Below are 19,952 nucleotides of genomic sequence, written 5' to 3'. Positions count from 1 at the left end.
TAAGCCATCTCAGCCAAGTGTCTGTCGAACCTACTCTTGAAAATGTCCAAGGTTAGAGATTCCACAGTTTCTCTGTGGACTATGAGATCACCCTCATAGTCAGAAAGTTCGTCCTGATCTCCCACCTAAATTTTCCCTACTGAAGCTTGAGGCCATTGCTCCTAGTCTCATCCTCTACAGTATCATACTGAGTTGTGTGCAGCCAGGTCTGAGGCCACTTGGAAATTAAGGTGCTGGCTAGCTTCAGGAGGAGAAAAAGAGAGTCTAGTGTCCATTGACAGGCCAGGTTAGGAAGCCAGGAGGTCAGTCCAAGTGTGGTGTCTAGGAACAAACTACATCAGGAAGCCAGGAGGTCAGGCATGGAGCAGTCAGAGCAACAAACCAGAGGTGATAGCAAAGCAATCTGGGATCAGGTTGAGCCCTGTTGCCCCAACTCTTCGTGTTCTGGGCCTGGGGTTTATAGGGAGAACTGAAAGGCCATCTGACCCCACCTGGCCACTCTGGTGCCAGTGAGTGGACAGAGGGCTAGGCCCTGTTGCATGCTTCAGGCCAATCTTGACCAGCCTGGGTGACCAGCTGTAAGGCAGCAGGCTAAGGTGAACAGATGTGCTGGTGATGGTCAGGCTGAGGCCACAAAAAAAGTGCATCTCCCTCCTCTCTACAATTGCCCTTCAGGTATTTGAAGGCTGTTATCAAATCCTATCTCAGTCTTCTCTTCTCAAAATTAAATAACCCTAGTTCTTTCAGCCTTTTCTTGTAAGTCTTGCTACCCAGACCCCTAATCATTTTTGTTGCTCTGTGCTTAACTCTTACCAAACTGTCCTGACCTGTAAGTGTCATTTGTTCAGATGAGAGTGTAGCCCAGAAACTGTATACAAAAGATTCCTGTCTTTATTTATGTTTGCAAAAGATTTTTCATTTTTACTACTACCTGTTCATCTCCTCTAGTGTTTTCATGCACCAGGTGGCATGCAAAGTGGAATGATGATAGCAACAATAGACATTTTACCTGCTTAGGTTTTGCAACATTGGCTGATGTAGACAAGTCCTCAGTAGTTAGCAAATTGACAGTCTGAGTAAGGCCACCAAAAAGCATTCATTAATGTGAATTAGGGTTGTAGATTTTGAAATATGGTGTTCTTAAAGTAATTAGATCCTTTTGTACTGCCTCCATCCAACCTTTCTCTTTTCTACACTATATGATTGAAGTGCAGCAGAAGAGAGGGTAAAAATCTGAACCTGAACACCCTTTTTTTCCCAATTAAAATACATCCATTTATAAAAAGTAACACTACAAGTTAGGTCAAAGCTGTCAAACATATGGCTCTAGCCTGGATCCAGCCAGTGCAGCCCCATAATCCAGCCCCTGTTGCTTCTGTTTGCAGTCCTAAACTGTCCCCACATGCAGTGCCCAAGATGTGCACTGCCCAAGGCACTCAATTGGGCTGCGTCCCAGGGTGTGCTGCCCATGGTGCCTGCTTGGGCCAGCATTCTGGACCTTCCTTGGTAGGTGCAGCCAGTGCTGGATCAGGCATGCTGGCAGGGAGGGAGGGTATCCACAGGCCTGATGTAGCCCATGGAATGGTCTTGTGCCACTCAGCTGGCTGAGAGGGTCTAGGTAGAAAGCACTAAACTCCTTAGTTTGTAATAGAACCAGTTTCAGAAAAGCTTATTTCCAGTACTGATTATCTATTTTTATTGCATCTTGACAGTGGATAGCCAGAATCCTAAAAAGAAAAACTGTATTTACCTTAATCCAAGATAACTTGAAACTTAAGATAACCCCCCAATAATTAGATTCTATATATGGAAAATTAATATTTTTTTAAATAATTTTCCAGGTACAAAATCTAATTATGCAAGCGTCATCTTTAATATGTCATCCCCGCCCCCCTCCCTGCTACAGTGGAGAAAGCCACAGCAGCAGGGGTTCAGGCAGGCCTCTTGCCCTCTGTCCCTCCACTTCTTCCTCCTGCCACCTGTGCCCCTCAGCAACTGCTCTCCTCATCTTCTGCCTCCCCTACAGCCTCTGCCTCCTTCCCACTCCTACTGTCAGAGGCAGCTCTAGCTGTATTCCCTTCAGGGGCACAGAGCACATGGAAGCATGGCCCCTACCCAGCACCCCGTGCTGGAGCTGCTCTGCTGCATATTGGCCAGGCAGGGCACAGATATTTTATGTGCACTGTGCCCCGACAAGCAATGGAGCCAGAGCTGGAGCCATGCCTGACAACAGGTGGGGAGAAAAGGAGTAGAGACTGCAAGGAGCAGGCAGTGGGGGCAGAGGCTGTGGGGGCAGGCAGCTGCTGTGGCTCTGACTCTGGCTCCTACCTGGGCTCAGGCCTACAGTCAAAGCTGCAGCAGACATCTGTCCCTTACCCTCCCACCCCCATTCCTTCTTGTGCTTGGAGCCAAGTTGAGAGACTTTTTTCTCTACGCTGAATGGGGGAAAAACTTCATCTTGGATATGAGTAAAATTGCTAGTTCAAGTTGCATTGAAGGCAGAGGTTCAAAAGAGTAAGTATATCTGGATAGTAATGCATATAGGTATTAGGGCTGTGAGAAACAGCACCGTTCCATTTCAATTTCCATTTTGATGTTTTGATGGGATACTGTTTCTTTTTGAGTTTCATTTTTTTTAAACCACTGTTCCATTTCATTTCGTCAAAACTGTTTTGCTGTTTCGACACTGTTTTGACGTTTCGCCCATAGGCTATAATAGGGAAGCATGAAAATGCCTATAACTTTGTCATTTCTTGTCTAATTCAAATGAAACATGCAGGAATGGTATCCATTTCTGAGGCCATGAAGCCTGCCAAGTTTCAAAGAGATAGGTATAGGGGTTTCTGGGAAACTGTACCTCAGGCTGCTGACAAAAAAAACTTGTGGCATGGGTGACACTGTGTGTGTGTTAAGGCGCTGGGGCCTCTACAGGACATGGTAGTGTGCCCCAATGAGGACTCCTCCCCCCCTACAGCCTCAGACCAGTCCACCACTTTAAATGACACCAGGTAATCACCTAGTAAGCAGCACAGTAGCACCAGCAGCATCTCAGGCGGCCAAACTGTCACAGACTAGAGCCTTTCTTCCCTTTCCTGCAGAAGCTTCTTCTCCAGCAGCTGCCAGAGAAGTCTCCCTGCCAGCTCCAGCCCTGGGGCTTAGATATGCCCAAGGACCTGTGTTTTTCTGGTTAGCTGACCAGGGACAGGTGCTAGGGGTGTTGGACTATAGACATGGCACTGGAAGACAAGGTCCTTTGGGTCAATCTGGTATCTTTTAGTAGACCAACTGAATAGTTAGAGAAACATATCTTAACAAGTTTTCAGGTTGAAAAACCCTTTGTCCGGCTGATGAAGCACCTGCAGTTGGTGTGTGTGTCTGCTGGTCCTGGATGGAAGGAATAGTAAAGAAGCCAGAAGCTGGCATGCAATGCAAGCAAGAAAGCCAGTCAGTGAAAATGGAAATGGAGGTGTCAGGGGATGAGGGACAGGCTGGAGTTGGGGGGAGGGAGGGACGGGAAGGGAAGGGACATGTAGCAGCACAGGTATAAGGGAGAGGTACCTGGGGAGTCAGATGTCTGGCACATTGTAGTGTGTCATAAATCCAATGTCTATATTGAGTCCATGAGTTTCTGTACCTAGGAGGCTGACGAAGTGAAGTTCATAGGCCCAGCTGTGAAAAGTGGTTTGTAAATTCAAACAGGCACTGAACCTTGCTAACCTAACATCATCACCAGAAGCCAACTTCCTACAGCTCAAAACACAAAACCTGGCAACAATCTCCAGTACCCCCACAAACTGCACACTGGAATCTATCAAAGACAAGAAAACCCAACTACCTGTGGGGGCCCATTTCTCACAGAAAAACACTCTGTCTCCAGTCTCTCAGGCCTGTTCCTGAAAGGAAATTTACAAACCACTTTTCACAGCCAGGCCCATCAACTTCACTTCATCAGCCTCCTAGGTAGTAGGTACAGAAACTTGTGGACTCAATATAGACAGCAGAATTCTGACATACTACAACCTGGGTTTTTCAACCCAAGAGCTGGCATCCCAGGCAGTTAAGCTGAGCTCGCCTGGAGCCTCACAACTCCACTGCAACCAGCAAGCCTCAAAGATATAACAGGTCTGGGGTTTCCCCAGCCAGGACTGTGTGCATGCATGTGGTAGCTGGAAATTATGGTACCTCCTACTCGCCTTTCACCAGGGGGATCCTTGGTCCTGGCATTTCCTGGGGCTGCCACACCGCCACCAGTCCCACCAGGCCTCCCCGACCCTGGCAGAGTGCAGTTTTAGTGGTCATACCCAGGACCTGGGGACTCCTCCTTTCCCATAGCCCCAGTCCATACCTGTGCAAGTTCGTCCTGGCACAGAAACTCAGCAGGGACGTGTTTTTCCCTTCCTGGCTGGTGATGCAATGAGTGCCCCCTCCAGCTCTGACAGCGGGGCATGAAATGGCTTTTAAAAAATGAAAAAGGAAATAGATGCGGACAGAGTGAGGAGGGTGGCATTCACTCTGTCTGCACCTGGAGCTTGGGAAACCCCAGCAGCAGGAGGTTCACCTTGAGGAACACCAGCTGCTCCACCAAAACAGGAGCCAAGCAGGTGTGGTGTAGTGTCGCTAAATCTCCAGCAATGCTGAACACCCACTCACTTGGAACACTGGTTGGTGGACAGGACAGGTGTTTGTGGGCAACTGTGGCCAGATGCAGCTGCGGCTTGCCCAGTAGGCCAAGAGGTTGCACAGCAGCGGCTCCACATCCTTGGCAAGATAGGCAGCCACCAAGGCCTGAGTGCTACCTGCCTGATGGTGGGGTCTGGTGCCTCTGGGGAAGCCATGCCTTTGGCCCACATTGGTAGTGCCTGTGGTGCAGGAGGAGACTGGCCAGTGGATGGTATAGTAGCATGGGACAGTGGATCCCCCTCTTCCACGTCCCCCCACTCCACCGTTCTGCCTCCCCGACTCTCTTCATCAGCACCTCCATCCACTGATTCAGGCTTTGGCTGCTGCATACGCTGCCCTCCACCCTTGGGTCACACATGGTGGCCAGCACATGGACCGTATTGGACTGCAAGGGATCAAGGCATTTCCTGATGCCCTCCTTCATCCGCTTCACCAGTGCTTAGACATCTGCTGATAGCAGCTTGCCACAGCCAGAAACATTGATCCCCTGGAAGCTCTCCATTTGGCTCTGAAGTTCCCTCACTACAGGGACCACCTGACTAAAGAGGGCATTGGCACTGTTGAGGGTCTCAGTGGCCTCAAGGAAAGGCTTGAAGACCACCAAAATCTGGGAGATTGTATCCCATTCAACTCTGTTAAGGGGGCCTGTGGGCTGCTGATCCCAATCTCCCTGAGCAAGGCCATCTCATGAATGGCCTTCCGTTTCCCCACCCGCCTCTCAAGCATCAGGTATGTGGAGTTCCACCGAGTTTCCACATCCTGCATGATTCTGTGTTGCGGGATGTTCAGCTCTGCTTGTTTTTCCCGCAGCATCTTATCCCTTGCTCCGGTGGAAGTAGCCTGCCACCTACCTGCATTATGAAATGAGCTTGCTGGCGGTGCTGGTGCCATTACCAGCAGCCCTGTCCCCCTCCAAGGCATCCCTGACAATGGGGTGGAACTTGTGTGCCATATAGCAAATGCCAACAAAGTTGGCATCACGGATCACCTTGACCATATTGGTCCCATTGTTGGTGACCATGAACCCGTGGGTGAGCTCGCCTTGCCCAATGAGCCACCCCTGGTGGTGGTTCATGGCCCCCATGATCTCTGTTGCTGTGTGGGACTCATTCATCACCTTGGCTTGAAGGAGAGCCCACCGACAGCTTGGCTGGTCACACCAGTGCCCTGTGAGGGAGAGGTAGGCGTGATCTCTACCCCGGCTGCTCCCAATGTCCAAGATGAAGTGTAAGGCCACCTGCAGACCTGCCTTGTGCAACTTCTCCCTCAAGTACTCCCTACATGCCTCATACAGGGAGGGCACCACCATCCTGCTGAAGGTGGTGCATGTGGGCACTTGGTAGGATGGAACTACAAGCGCCATCAGCTGCCTGAACCTGGGCCGCTCAACTAAGGAGAAGGGCTGGCCATCGACAGCAAGCATCTCCCCAGTGCTCTGGGTGATCTCACTCGCTCTTCCAATGTGCCCCCCCTTTCTGTCTGCCTTTCCCCCACTGTTCCAGGGTGGCCTGCCTCTGCTTTCAGAGGATGGGAGCTTTGGAGCAAGAGGGGGACTTCCCTTTGGGCACGCTTTGTCTGGTGCCAGACTGAGGAGGAGCAAGGGCCTGGTGGTGCCTGCAGAGATGCATCAGCATCCCTGTGGTGCTCATGTGTTTTGTCCCCTTGCCCCGATTGGTTTTGGCTTGGCAGTGCAGGCGGATAGCATATGTGGGATCATCTTTCAGCTCAAAATGATCCCAGACCACACTACCCCCTCACTTCTGGGATACAGGTGCATGTGTGGATGCTGCAATTTCCCCCTCCTCAGCAGGCAGAGGCACAGCAATAGGAGGAGCAGACTCAGCTGAGCTGCTTGCCTCTGCAACCTCTACCTCAGCCTCCTCTGAAGTGCCTTCTGGGGAAGAAGACCTGGTTCTAGGGGAAACTCGATGGGTGTAGAGCACAAACTCATATGATTTCCCCTCCTTCTCCAGAATTTCCCTTGCTATGGTGCTCAGATCCAGCTCCAGCTCTTCCTCTGGCACTGAATGGCTCAGGCTGGGAAGTGAAATGGAGGTGGAGGAGACTGTCATGCTGGTGCTGCTGCTTGTTGTCGTGGTGGTGGTGGTGGGTTATGGCTGGTGCTCTCGGAGGGGATGCAGTCTCAGGCACAGTCAGTAGCACTGGCACTGCTCTCCTCTCCTTGCTGCTTCTAGAAGCCTCATCCCTTTTAGTTGTAGGAAAGAGGTTTCGTCTCAGTTTGGGAGGGGAGGAACTTACACCTTTCCCTCTACCCCCTCTTCTGCTCCTCCCTGAAGGCTTGCCAGCTGCCTTTCCACCATACTATATGGTGTGTTTCAGAGTGTCTTGCTTTTATACAAATACATAAATGTATCTGCAATCCTATATAAATTCTATAAGGTGTGTAGTATATGCCGCAAGGTATAAATGTATAGAAATAAAATAAATGTAGATCCCTTCCTATATAAATTCTATAGTGTAATATCCAATATAGTTATAAAATTGAAAAGAATACATCAATTAATATAATAATAAAATAAAAGGGTCTAGAAGGAGGCAAAAGGTATTGTGGAACCCCACTTGCTAGGTTAGGCTAGGCTAGCAAGTAGGAAATCGTTCAAATCAATGCTAGTAGTAGCCTTCGTTGTCTAATGCTCCTGAGCTGCTGGAAGACACAACTCAGTAACTGTCAGACCCCAAGGCAGAAAGCAGGCCAGTTCAAACAATGCTACCTTTTATGTTGTTTTTCCATCCCTCCCCCAGAGCACTGGGATTGGAAGGGACTTCAGGGAAGGATCACAGTCACGGGCCAGCTACACCGTCAATAAGAAAGCAGTCCTTCCCCTTCCTCTCCTTACTTTGTTTCCGTGAGGCAAGCCCAGCTTGAGCTTCAAAACTTGAAAGATTTTGAAACTTCCAAAATGTTTTGACTGCCCTCATTTCATTTTGAGGCTGTTTCAAAGCCCTTTGTTTCATTTTGATTTCACTGTTTCAACCTCAAAACTAATTGAAATAGCATCGAAATGAAACAGCCAGTGAAATTTTGTGCAGCCCTAATAGATATTCTGTTCCTCATCATTGCAGATGCTTCAAAGCATGCTAAAGGCAAATTAATGGATAACCCCCAAAATGCAGAGGACCAGGCTGGATGGTCAAGTGGTTGTTTTTGGTTTCACTGTTCTGGATGAAAAACTTCTCCCAGGGTTCATCTATGACATAGAGTAAAATTAATCTGTACATACTGGTACAAGATGCATGGCCCAATGAGATTCAATAGTTTCAGAACCCCAGTTAAATGTTGAAGAAGTTACCTGTCTTTTAAGAGGTGGAGTCTAGTCAACCTGGATATTGGGAAATGCTATTGAGGATCCATTATGTATGTTTACTGTTTACTCATCTCTGTACTAAAACAGGTTTTCCTCTCTGTCGTGTTGCTCAACATGGGTAAGGGTATGAGAATATCAATTTGAAAAGCCTTGGTGGGCAGAGTAACAGACAGGCAACATATAAGCAAATCATTAGAATGTCATCTTAGTTCTTGTTTTTGCAAGTTACGGGAGAGACATCAAAGTTGTGATGGAAAGTTTTCTTGAGATATGTACATTTGGAGATAGCAGGATTTTTTAGAAAATATGAAAGCGATTGTTTTAAGTATATATTAAATTAATTCTTGCTTTCTAAATTCTTATTTCTAGATCTAGTAGCTTAATGGCCTTTAAATATGAATATTTTTATGACTGTATTTTCTTGCATACAACAACTTTTTTTCCAAAATAAATAGGAGTGCACATTATACATGAGAAGTATGTTTCTGTCACTTACTGGGCAAAAGTGAAAGTCAAAGTCTGCTGGAGATCCATGGGGAGAAGAACAAGGAACAGACTTGGCTCTCTAGCTTCTGCTACTCAGTTATTTACTGCAAGGAATGACCTTTCTTTCTTCACTGTGCCCTTCAAACACAAGGTGTGTATCTTATTCCAGGGTGCATTGTATGTGAGAAAATGTGGTAATAATATAAGCATAGTGATGGTATTAATTCAGTACTGAATGGCTGCATCTAAACGAGATGCTGATTGCACAGTTGTTACTGCATAGTCATTTTGTACTTGAATACACAAGTACTAAATGACTATGCAGTAACCTGAGTTACTGTGTAATAGTGTCTCCGAATGGCTTTTTTGGTGATGCTGACTGCAATAGCTCGTTACTACTATACAGTAGCATTGTGTCACACTTTGGGCAGCGTGCCACTACTGCACAGTAGAAACTGTTCTCTAGTGGGTTACAGAATAGAGAAAGATCCCACACAAATTACTGATTCGTTTGATGCACTGGCTGGGGGAATTGCATGATTTCACAATGATTACACACTTATTCCGTACAACACAATTTTATTTTAAACTTCCTTACTAAGCATATAACATTGCTTTACTTTAAGAAATACCATAAACATCAAAAACATGATAATGATGTATGTAAGGAACAATACTCTAAATGTGCTTGCCTTCCAAACAGTGTTATAGGAATTGATATTTACAAGAACAATCACAACCACAACCAGCTATACAACTTGAACCAGAAAAGATATCACTACCATCATTCATATTATACTCACACCCCCAGGACTCTGAGAAGCCAAACACCCAGACACGCTTTCACGCCTCAGTAGTACAGCCCAATGGGCTGGCCTCAGTAGTATGGTTCAATGGGCTGGCCTCAATAGTGATAGGAACAAGTCTCCTTCCTTCGGTCCCACTCGGGCGCTTCATGGCTTCAGCGTGAACTGAGAGATTCATGTTCACAGAGTGGGTGGTTCAGGTGATCAGTCTGATCCGGCCTACACTTGCGATTCTTCCTTAGGTGTTCTGCAAGTAAAGTCACCTCCAAATTGGGACAGTAGGTTACGGTTTATATAGCGGGTGAGTTGCCATCATGGGCCCCTCCTTCCCAAACTCGTCACTACTCCCATATTTGGGCTCGGATATTATGTCATGGAAAATTTTTTGGTGGGAAGATTTTAGCCACCAAGTGGAATTTTCCTCTGCAGTGAATTCTTAGTGCCCTCAGTTTCTAGGACTTTCCATACCACTGGTGAACCTTTAGTGCCCTCAGTTTCTGATTAGTTGTCTAAAATCCTTTAGGGTTCAATTTCTTCTAGTCAGTTGTTAATTCTGGCCTAAACTGACTAGTGGGCATATATTACATACCTTATAAACTACATAAACTTATCATTAAGGTGACAGAAACAAGCTACCGCACAGTCAGCATCTCATAGATGCGACCAGTTTACCATAACTACATCCTAATAAAAAACTGTTATCAGTAGTTTCTTTTAGCCCAAACAGTTCCTATGCAAGGATCAAACTAATGGATGTAAGTGGATATTTTGTTTGCTTTTTAAATCTGAATAGGGAAAGAAATACTTGCATAAACTTTCATGAACTGTGGTGCTGGGAAATTAAATGAACAAGCACTGTATTGACCACAAATGGAACAATAATAGGAGACTTGTGAATAGTTTCTAGAAAACTTTTAAAAAGCTACAATTTTCCACTTACTCCAATAGTTAAAAATAGCCATATGTACACAGGGGGACCTCAGACCCTGATGGTTCCAAATATATTTCCTCCTTAACAGATTGCAGGCAAGCTGTCAAGTAGAGTGGCATAAGAGTACTTCAGTACCTCCAAATTCTACTATGAAACATTTCTAAGTCTTTCTTTTTGTGTCACATTTTCTTTGCTAAACGTATTGCTTAGATAGGGGGAAACAAACTCCGTGGTTAGGGAAAGCAAATCCCTCACTACTTGTGTCTACATGTGCAAATACTCTGGGGTGGGTTTACTCTAGAGTATTTTACTTTAGAGTAAACCCACGCTGGGCAGGCATCTACACATGCAGGGAAGTGGGAGCAGATTTGCTGCTCATGGCAGCAGTCTGCTCTCACCCCTGTCAGCCCTGCACCAGCTCCCTGCAACTGCCAGGGGGAGCTCTAGGCTCCACCTGGGTGCTAACCCAGGGGCTTGCAGGGAGCATGAGGCCAAGAGATAGCTGTCTTCTGCAGGGAGCTGAGAGATTGCTCCCTGCCCTGGGGAACTGCCTGCTGCTGGGGGCGCTCTGCCACCAAGCCTAGGCTGGGACAATGTCCTCCTACCCCGGCAACAGGGAGCTCCTAGCCTCCACTCTACCTGGGAAGTTCCCATCTCCCAGGCCACACTCCATGATCATGATCACAAAGTGCAGAGCTGGGAATTCCCTGCAGCTGAGGCAGAGGGAGATTGTTGCCACCTGGGCGCCAGTGGCAGAGCGGCAGAGCCTGCCCTGGCAGTAGGCAGCTCCTGGAGGCAGGGAACAATCTCCCACCCCTGCTGCCTGGCTGAACAGGAGCAAATTTGCTCCTGGTCAGCCATCGACATGCACCAGAATGTGCAGTAAGTATTCAAGAGGAATTTTGCTACTTGTATTAACAGGTAGCAGATTTACTCATGATTAGAGCAAATAACTGCACATTAAGTATCTGTACATGTAGACAGTGATCCTTACTGTGCAGTTATTTGCTCTAACCTTGAGTAAAGCATCATGTGTAGATGCACCCACTGAGGAGAAATTTTATTTTTAGCAGCATTTATTAAATTACAGGAAAAAAAAACAGTCACTGGTACTGCTGTCTACCCTTCCTTTCCTCTGCAAACCATAACATGCTAAGTGACACAAGAACATCATAAAGTCTGAATTATGAAGTAACGCAAGAAGAACAAAGCACCATCCCTACTTTTATAAGTAGCCTCAAGAAGAACAAAGGCTACCTGTAGAAATAATTCCGTGATAAATACCTAGGGAAGTGGTCCTCGCTCCTACCTTGGGTAAATTCAAAAAGAAGTTGGACGAACACCTGTCTGGGGTCATGTGATCCCAGCGTGTGCTCCTGTCAGTGGTGGGGGGGTCAGACTAGATGATCTGTTCAGGTTCCTTCTGACCCCAAACTACTATGAAACTATGAAACCTAGGCAAAAATTCAAATTTGCTTAAAGCTATTTAGTTAAACCCATGTTTACAGAGCTGTTTTCTAGGGATGCTGAACATTTGTAGCTCCCACTGGAATTAAGCAAAGCTACAATGAGTAATGCTACCATGCCAAACTTTTCTAACACAACCTTTATCCCACACAACACCATCTTGCAATTGGTGTATGCCACTTATGTAACAGAAACTAATATTTTAAAAATGAATTCAAGAATATTTATTGGTACAGTTGCTCTACCTTACTTACGAGTCCAGCTCCTGAGAAGGATAAGAAAATTAAAACTAGCATGCCCAAAAACAGTAATTCTACACTTCTACAAACAAAAATCAAACTCAAGAATTAAGAAGCAATGAACTAACCATTTAAGACAATGCTATTTTCCACAATGATAGCAATCCAGAGGCCTTACACACCCAAGCATTACTGTACTTACACCCAATGCCATGAGCTTCTCATTTCTAAACCCCTTTTACTTCCAGCATAAAACCTCCCTTCAGAATCTCAGTTAAATGTATATATGCATATTCAATTATAAAGTGCCTCAGTGAAAGGCATAGACAGGCAAGGTTCTTTGAATAGATGTGATATCTTTTATTAGACCAACTGAGTAGTTGGAAAAAGATTCTTGGCAAGCTTTCGGGCCCAGTCACCCTTCTTCAGGCATGCATACGTTTAGTTTAAAATGGCATATTTTGTTATTTCCAACAAGGAATTTATGAGGCCAGAGTTAAGGTTGTTGTGTAATAAGGACACATGTGAGAGAAATGTATTATATAATGTTTGGGTGATTACAAATGGTCACAGATGATGATGTTGCCTTTGTGAACGATATCTTGAATTTCTAATGATTGCACAAAAAGGAAATGCACAAGAATAGAAGTGTATTGTGCATTTCCAAAGAGGAACACATTAATTGGCAGCAGTCTCAGCTGGAGCTTATAGCAACTACACACAAAACTAAAGTGACTCGGGATGTTATCCATCAATAATAACACTACCACTGGGCTAACCTCATTAATTCTGTATTTCTCTTGATTGTTTTTTTCTGAGCTGGGTAAAGTAACTACAGTTTAATTTAAAAGTTGAATTTAATTCGTTCCATGAGTCAGAATTGCAAAATGTCCTTTGGTCTTATATATTTGTGGGGTTCCCTCTAAGGGATGATGGAAGCTTTTGAGTTCTTGTCTCAGGAATGGTTCCTGAAAGCTGGAAACACAAGACAATGGAAGATTTGTCTCCTTCCTTCTCAATCTAGGTCTATGTGAGAAAGTTATATCAATTAAACTAAATAAAATTATTGTTGTTGTTGTTTTGTAATGTAGGAGTATCTAGGAGCCTCAGTCATGGAGCAGGACCCAGCTGTGCTAAGTACTGTAATGAACAAAAGATAGACTGAGCTCTGAAGAGCTTCTAATAAGAAGTGGAATTAGTTAAACCAATGCAAGTGCTTTGTGTGGCTGTTCTTTTCTGAACTTAAGGAATCCTGATAGCTGATGTAGCTTAAATTGATTTCTTATGGACTTAAACTATATAGAGGTTTAAGTGCTCCTAAAACCAAAATAAGTATGTTCAGGCCAGGAAGTTGTCATGCTATAACTAATTCAGTTTCAGTTAAATTAGTATGATTTCCTCACATTGATAGATATGGTTTTGGTCTCTTTTTTTTAAGTAACATTATTGTGCAAAATGTTATTTGGGCACATCAGCTTTTGTTGGATGGGAGGATTGTATATCAAAAGTCTGGCATATTAGAAACACAGAGTTGTCAGAACACCACAGCAGAAAAACCCAAACCTGTCTGAAGTGTCTACAAATGTAAAATGAAACATCTGATTTAGTTAGCCTCTACAGTGCATCTCTTCCCTGCTTTCTGCCTGATTTCAGACTAACACAGCTAACTACCTCTCTTATTTTGCCATTTTGCTGTCTGTAGGAAATCATTATCTTGTGCCAAAGTGCTATTCTGCTGACATTAGAGATTAACAAATTTATTTAAAATGGCTGTAGGGTTTTTTAATATCTTCATTCCATAAATGAAGAAACTTAAAACCAATGATTTACTATGGAGACCTGCTACAGGCATTGACCACATGAAGCAGATTGAGGTTTAAACTGCTTTTGCAGACCTTAAAACCAAGTTGTTCCTTTTGTTTTCCAGTTTGAACCATAGATACCTTTCCTGCACATGCATAGGAGGAGAAAAAGCCTATTTAATGATCAGATACAAAAAGAGCACAAATGCTTCAGTGATGGTGTAAAAAGAATACACATCGAATAAAAAACGTACTGCTCAGACGAGAGTTATGTACACATTTATAAGATTCCAAGATCATCCCCTTGTACAGAATCTGGTACAAAACAGAACCCTTGGGCCCGAATCTACAAACCAAAGATCTCCTCCCTCACTTGAGGAAGAGGTTCCGTAGTGGATACCAACGGACAGATGACTGCACGAGAGATTGGAAAGGGGTGGGTTAGAGTGAGTTTCATTTCTAGATCATGAATTTAAGTCTAGTTCAGGTTGGAAGTGACTGAAGGGCCCATATTGCTACTGATAACCGCACTGTGTATTACATAGCAGCTGGCAGCCTCAGCAGTGGTTCACCCAACTCAGTACTGATAGATATTACTCGGGAGTTTGAACTGCTGCTAGAGTGCTGTAGCTGAACATACAGAAGATTCAATCTCTGTTTTAATTAATCTGGAACCTCTTTGAAGCAATACATCTCTCTGTGTGTGCTAATATACACAAATCTAACCATAACAATAGATTTTCTTGATGTTTGATGCAGGCTTCTCTTTAGACGGTATCGTTCTTAAGATAGTCTAAGTCTAACCTGAAGCAGAATAGTTCAAGCAGTTGTGCTAAAACCTGGCATCACCCACTGTGCAGGGATAGAGAAACAAGCTATGGGAATGTTCTCTTTTTTGCATGGGTTTCCTTATTTTGTAGGCACTGAAAATGTAGTGAGATTACCTGCCAATTAATGTAGTGTTGATGTATGATAATTTTTATTACCACTATAAGTTTAACTACTGTGTAGAGCACGTTACCCATAATTGCAGCCGCAAGTCATCAGACCTTTAATACGTACTTTCTCAACTCCTTGTTTACATCTCAGCTTGATGTTGCTGACTGAAGCTTGTATGCTTGGACAAGAAAAATTCAGGAAAAACATTTTTACTGGGAAAAAAAACACTTAGGACATGCATAAAGGTAAGGATGTGCTTTAGTCTTGTCTTGAATAAAGATAGATATTTTAGTGGTCCCCTGAATAGGGTCCTTTACAAGGAAGGATTTTTAAGCAAAAGAGAATGGTACAGATCATTCCCAAATGGAGCACTGGTGGGTGTTGAACAATTTAAAATGTTGTTATGAGGTACAAAGTATTGGTTTTTGTTCAGGTAGAACATATGCTGCAATACAACACTGAATAAAAGATTAGCTGTTAGTATTTGGTGAGTACACTGAACACAAGTTATTTCCCTAAATTATTGAAGGGATTTAGGGATTGAATATCGGGGGGGGACGGACTCTTCAGTTTCTTTCATGTTTTGTGGTATGTTCATTGTTTTCAATCTAAACCAATTAATGAGTTAATCAATTTTAAATGTGTGGATTAAAGAGTTTCCTAAATCCACATTTTTAATTGTAAGTGACTTAACAGAAGAAAAATTAAAAAGTGGTGGGGAGCCTGATTTCTCACCTCTCCTCCCCCCCCCTCCCCTTCCCCTTGGAGCCTGCCTGCCTGAGCTGTGCGGGGGCCTGGTGCTCCCTCCATGGCTGCAGTGACCCCTGGGACTGCCCGGGCTGGGACTGCCCAGTGGGCAGGTGCTGCCGGGGGGGGCACTGCTGCTGCCACGGAGGGATGCGCCAGCTCCCCCACAGCTGCAGAGTGAAGCACCGGGCCCCTGCACAGCTCAGGGACTACTCAGCCCATTGGCAGCTTGCTTCCCACCTCCCCTGTTGTCAGAGAGGCTGGTAAGGATCGGACCCCAAACCTTGTGTACACACCACGGATGTTCAGTTTGGTTTAATTCTTCCTAAATTGAAATGGTAGAAACAGTGGGTTTTTAAAAACCCACCATTTCAATTTAGGAAGAGCTAAACCAAATTAAACCCCATGGCATGTACATGCACCCATTAACACAAGGGTTCTACTAGGACCTGAAAAAAAATAACCTCATAGCAAAGCCACATAAATGCTTAAAAATGATATATACATAATACATGCACCTCTGAAAGAAATTACACTTTTCACTTAACTGTATCTGCCATATTAAGATCCCAAAAGTGTAGTAAAGGACCAGAAGAGGGAGTTGTTTTTAGGAGAGCATATTTGTGGAGGGCAGGGGGAGATTAGGAAGAAAAAAAATTAAGAGGAATCCAAAGATATTACAACAGTTGTTAGACTTTCCACACAGGTTAATAGGAATGGATTTTATTTAGGCCTACATGTAGAAGGGGAGTGATACCCTACCTTCTATCTCTTTTGCAAGGTAAGTTATGTTGGCAATAGAGACTAGCCAGTTCAGAAACTCATGAAACAACCTTCTTCATCAGATGCTATGAATGGATTGTTGGAAAGAAAAGATTTTACATGGAAGAGAAGGGGCAGAGGAATGGGATGCTGCTAAGAGGTAATAAGTGGTCTCATTAGATTAGTTGGTCAACAGGGTAGTTAAAATCTGGAGAGATACCAGGGTAAACAGCTAGTTCAGGTAATGGGATAAGAAGCCACTGAGACCATAGCTAGTACAATTTGGTCTGTGCATGATTTCTTGTTCTGCAATTCCACATTCCAGTGAAATAACTGTTTAAAGTACTCATGGTTAAGCAGAGCTACTTTGAGGTCAGTGATGGGGTGTCCAGGAGGTTAAAGCTTTTTCTAATGGGCTTTTATGTGTTTCTGGAATAGATGTTGAACCAGTGTCCATTTATTCTGTTGCATCGAGATTGAACTCTCTGGCCAACATCAACATCAGTGGGACACTATAAGCAGGAGATAACATATATGATGTTAATGGAGGAGACAAGTGAATGAACCCCAGATGTTATACTTTGTATTTCTTGGTCCAGTGATGACATGGCCGAATTGGCATCTGGCTCTGTATCAAGACCTGATGTGTTGGTAAGAATTAGAATTGGGTAGTCTGCTGCTGGCAAGACAGCATGTGAGGTTGTGGGAGTGGGGTGCCTTTTAGCTAGAATAGGCTTGACCACTAAAGCTAATAACAATGATGATGGGAGAAATTCTGTTGTTATGGGATTAGTAGGTAACAGGTCAGAGTGGAGTCTGAGTCTGGCCCTGTTGATCTGAGTGGTGATGGTTTGGGGATTGTAAGTGTAGGAGATATTCCTTTGTAATAACCTCTGTAATATCTTTGTAAGTGTAGGAGACCCTGTTGTAGATCCCTGAGGTATGCAGGCTGGTCAGTGGGATGAGAGCAGATATGTTTGTAACATAGGGTTTGGTTGTAAATAGTTGTGTCCTTAGGATAAAAGCTGGTGGTATGGAGGTAGCTACAGCAGTTAGTGGCCATACAAAGTTTCATAGCACTGTCTAAGAAATTACTTTTCTGGGTGCAGTGTTCAAGGGTTCTTTTGGAGGGGTGGAGATTGTTAAAGTCCTAATAGAATTTCTCCAGAAACTCCCTCCCATGTGTTCACATGATGAAGAATATTATTAATGTACCTCAGGTGTACTTGGGGGATCAGAGAGTAGCTGCAGAGGAAGGGGACTTAGATAGCCATCATAAATATATTGGAATATTTGCATGGGTAGGAAGGCAGAAGGGTTGGGGGCAGCATTGCCAGATATACAATAATTATTGCATTTGTATAATAATTTCAACCCCTGTACAACGCATGATAGCTAATACTAAAAGTGTTCAAAATGTACAATAATTTTAAGGCAGTTAATTGATGCAGCTTATGTAAAACCCGAGTCACTCTCAGGGAGTCTTAACCAACTTGGGTTTTGCTGTCAGTACTTTCTTATGACTGCTTGCCTCAAAATAAAGAAATGCTTCAACTTTGAACCACTTCTCACTCACTCACTGGGTTTACAATGAGCAATATAAAGTAAATAAGAAGGCTTATTTGCATAGTTATTTGCATACTTTTTTCAGTATATGATAGTTTTTCAGAAAATATGATAATTTGAGCTTCCAATACGATAATTTATATTTAAGACCTGGTAACACTGGTTGGGAGAAAAAGAAGTCCATGTGTCAGGCCATAGCCTCAAACATGGGTCCTCAGCCTAGCCAGTGCAGCTGCTTATTTGGCCTGCCACTCTACAGCTGGTCACCGAGCCTGGTTAAGGCTAGCCTGATTCCAACAGCCAGGGTCACCTGACCCTCCACTTTTCCTATATAAACCCCTGACCCAGAACAGGAAATCTGGACAATAGTGCTCAACCTGACTGCTTTGCTGGTCCCTCCAGCTTTCTCATTAACTCTGTCCTGGTCTCCTGGCTTTTTGACTTGGTTTGTTCTAGGACCCTCCTCTCCAACTGATGTCTTGGCCTCCTGGCCTGGCCTGTTCTTAGATTCTTCTCACTCATCCTGAATCTAGTCAGTACCGCAATCCCTGAGTGGCCCCCCAGATTTGGCTGCCCATGATTCAGCATGACACCATGTGTATGTCCATGGCAGTAGTGTTTGTTTGTAAGTATGAGGAGTCTCTAAATCTGAAATAGTTGCATGTGAGAACAAAGTGGGAAAGCGTGATGGAAACAGAGGTGGTGCCATTATTGGAAGTAATGGTTTATATGGCTTGTAATCAATCCTCATGGGGGATGTTGGTGTATGTAGATGTAATGTCTGTAGTGGCTAATGTGGTATTTACTCGAATTTTGTCAAAGAAGTTTAGTTTTCTAAGGAAATCTGCGGTGTCCTTCAGGTAGCTGGCAGCTCCAGTGGCATATGGAAATAGGGTAGAGTTATTGCAGCCAAATGCTCCCTCTGTGATGGTGCCAATGCCAGAGACAATGAGGTATCCTTTGTTGCCAGGGTTATGGAGCTTGGATAACAAGTAAAAAATGTCCGCCCTAGATTCCCAGAGAAGTTTGATTCCTTGCAGGAAGAGGATTTTTGCAGAGAGAGCAAGATGGGCTCATGTGAGAGAAAAAAAATTGTATATGCACCCCTGAAAATACTGGAAATTTACTAAAAGTCTTTGTTTCAGTGATAGACTACACGTTATGTTGCTTGTTGCTGTAGAGGATGCCTTTGATTCATTTTCCTGAATAATATTACCCTGACAGAACTGGACTTAGAATGTCTAGAAGCAATTTAAATAACTTAATGTCCTACCTCTCCAACAACTCTGTGATAATGAGGAATGGGTTAGTCTTCCCTGTTGTTCTTCAGAAAGTATATGCTAAGTACAGATGCTGTGGTATAGCTGCTTAAACAAAAACAGATGTACAGGAACCAAACAGTGTAGACTCAGCATGTATCTAAGTGCAAAACAAAGAGGGCTGACAACTACTAGAAAGGAAACCAGCCAAGTAGAAATATAATTATTATTTTACATGAGAGGTTACAGGAGAATTCAATAAAGCCCTTGAGAACAGGCACTGTTATTCAATCCATCCTTTCATAATGCTTTTGAGTAAGAAGACCTTGTTTCCAAATGTACTTTGTGAAATGCCCCAGCAAAATATACTTCCCAAATACATGTACCCATGATGCATAGTAAAGCAGTAGACTTTCAACTGGGAATTGCCCTACTTGGGTTTGCTACTCAATATAACAATCCTTGAATTTGGTTTGCTAAATTGTAAACCTCCTGGCATGGTAGAAATATTAAAAGTAAAGTTAATTAACCAATCCATCCAGGAGTTAAGTACATAGTGGGTGTGTCTGTATGAGATGCTTTACTGTGCAGTGGACTAATCCACTGCACAGTAAAGTCTCACTGTCTACACATATGCACCATTTACTGTGCAGTAGATTACTGTGCAGTTAACTACTGCACAGTAAATATAGGTAGTAAACTAATTGCGCAGTAGGTACTGCACAGTAGCACTTGTGTAGATGCTGACTGGGAGCAAATTTGTTCCTGGCCAGCCCCAACACTATGTAGCCACAGGGGATGGTGTACTCCCCCGGTCCTGGTTTTGCTCAGCTCCCAACTCCCCCCAGGAGTCAGGACCTGAGCAGTGCTAGGATAGGGTAGCTCACTGGCTCCTTGCTTCTTCTCCACCCCATCCCAAAGCTGCTCAGCTCCCCACTCCCC

General features: G+C 44.2%; 1 protein-coding gene and 1 long non-coding RNA gene across 3 annotated transcripts in view; both read left to right on the top strand.

Moving 5' to 3' along the window:
• PHACTR1 (phosphatase and actin regulator 1) overlaps window positions 1-19,952 on the top strand; it is a 476,216-nt gene that overhangs the window by 116,326 nt on the left and 339,938 nt on the right. The gene's annotated exons all lie outside the window — the stretch shown is intronic.
• LOC132249097 (uncharacterized) lies at window positions 14,802-17,746 on the top strand. The gene is made up of 2 exons (XR_009460497.1): window positions 14,802-14,921; window positions 16,624-17,746. It is a non-coding gene; the product is annotated as an uncharacterized LOC132249097 (long non-coding RNA).

The sequence above is a fragment of the Alligator mississippiensis genome, chromosome 3 (genome assembly GCF_030867095.1).
Source record: "Alligator mississippiensis isolate rAllMis1 chromosome 3, rAllMis1, whole genome shotgun sequence".
Lineage (NCBI taxonomy): Eukaryota > Metazoa > Chordata > Crocodylia > Alligatoridae > Alligator > Alligator mississippiensis.
This window is presented reverse-complemented; position numbering and strand designations above follow the sequence as displayed.